Source organism: Glycine soja, chromosome 14, assembly GCF_004193775.1.
Source record: "Glycine soja cultivar W05 chromosome 14, ASM419377v2, whole genome shotgun sequence".
Taxonomy (NCBI): Eukaryota; Viridiplantae; Streptophyta; class Magnoliopsida; order Fabales; family Fabaceae; genus Glycine; species Glycine soja.
This window is the reverse complement of record NC_041015.1, coordinates 47,677,407-47,679,630: the sequence shown is the minus strand read 5'-3', so window position 1 is coordinate 47,679,630 and position 2,224 is coordinate 47,677,407. Positions and strand designations below refer to the sequence as shown.

Genomic DNA, 2,224 nt, shown 5'->3' with positions numbered 1-2,224 from the left:
TTCCACATGACTATGTTACATGGAACAACAAACTATTTTTTGTCTCCAACTTCTTTGTTGTAATGAAATCATAGTCAGAAAAATGACAATAAAAATAGTCATGTGATGTGAAATATAGATGGTACCTTGATGTAGCAAGGTCCTTTGTATGATTTTTTAAAATTCAAGGAAGACACCATCAATTGTCTTGAGTTTTTCCATCTCCTCACTGGCAATTCCAGGATCAACATAACACAACTGAAGTAGAAACAAGACCATCAAGTCTCATAATACAATGTTGCAAGGCAATTACAAACTTCGGCTAAAAGAAAAACCTGGTACTGTAGCTTCCTTAGTGTGTGCACTCCTCTTTTTATGAATTTCTGCCATCCAACTTTCTCCCTAATTGATCTTTCTAGAGCAGCCGTTCTCTATAATGATAAGTGACAACATATGAGAGGATCTCATGCCACACACTCACACACTCACGCACGCACGCACACATAAAAAAAAGATAAAAAGAGAGGAGTAGAAGAAAACATATCTACACCTACTTCAAACTGTATATCCTTACTTGTAGAGCTATACTAACCAGTTACCAGAAAAACTACCGGAAAGGATCATAAATATAATGAGGATTGCAATGAAAATTGGTTAAGCTTTGAAATTTGATCCGTGTTTTAATTGGTCAAGAAGAACTCATATGATATGTGTTAGAACCTCACCTGTGGGCCCTGCTACTAATGCGTCAATTCCACAACAGGTGGCAAAGCCTGCAATATGGAGAGTCTACACTAGAAGAAATAGGAAGGGGAGCAGGGAATAATTGCTGATGTGGAAGAGAGAGAGAGAGAGAGATGGTGATTGCTGTTCGGGAATACTGTTATAAGGGAATTTGTGGTAGTGTGAGGGGGGAGAGAATATGATGGTAAGTTATGGACAGAGAGCATTGGCCTCTGGAGGAGCTTAGCTCTGGGGAGTAGGAATATTGATTCCTCTGTATTGTTTCCTTTGATTAATATACATTTTCACATTCAGTTTCCAGAATTTAGTGTTCTTCTTCATTATTCTATAATCCTTTGATAGTGGTTTCTATCAATATGCAAGTACAGAATTACTCACATCTATCTAAATAACAAGAAAATAGACATTAGCATGCAAATATATTACATGACCAGGATCCATAACCAGGAGACTGTATTGTGGAATTCCAGACCGTGGATGTTTGACTTGAATTCCAACTATTGTTCTTGAATGTCCGTCGTGTTGAAAGTACAAGGGCCTGTCCAAGGAAAGCTTAATCGACTTAAAGCATCATAATAAACACAATTATTTGCTTGGTTAGAACATGTGTACCTAAAATGCACCCTCACTTACGTTTTGTGACTAATAAGAACTCGCCTCTGGCCAAATTAAACTATGAGAAAAGTAGTTCCACACAAAATCCAGAAGAACTCGATGACCCTCATTGTCTTGCAGTACTGTTTACCACTCTATCATCACTACTTTCTTTATCCACAGTGTCACGAATCTGGATAAAAGAAGAACATGTCTTTGCATCTTGGCAACAACTAGCTTGAGCAACAGCACGAGACAGATATATTTCCATTGGTCCATAAGTATTTGGTACTTTCCTCTTCCTTGCATCATTAATTCTTACTCGCTCCTTTGCCCCTACACTTGAACCAGGGACAGATAGATAGAGTGATTCAGATTTCCTTAGGACCAAAATTCACCACCCTCACCTGGAGACCAAAAGAACACAAAAGGGAAGCGCAGGAGCTCCAATCCATTTTTTTGAGCCCTAGATAGCATGGTTAAACTGATCAGCGCCAGGCGCATCAAAACCCCTTTCCCAAGCAATCTCAAGCCACCTCTGGAGTGATGGGATATCAGGAACAAACCCTGAACCACCATACATAGCTTCTCTTGGTTCTGCCCTTTGTGCCAGTAAGTGTGAGCTAAGTATTTGAATGTTACGCCAAACACAACCCCATCCAACTTCCTCAAACGGAATTCTCTGGAAATGATCAACATAACCTGACAAAATGCTTCTTGAGTTTTCACTGTCTGACTCCAAACAGGTGCTTAACAAGGCCATCAAACCCCTTTCAACCTTGTGAAACTCTCCCCTACTCTGCAAACCAAGCAAGCAAGAGATCTTTTCATCCATTTTCCACTACCCATTATTTCTACCACCACACCAACTCTTACCAAGTTGCATCAAAATGCAAGCCACTAACAT

The 2,224-nt window shown here is 39.6% G+C and overlaps 1 pseudogene; it reads right to left on the bottom strand.

Moving 5' to 3' along the window:
- Positions 1–2,224, bottom strand: LOC114384160 (annotated as a pseudogene).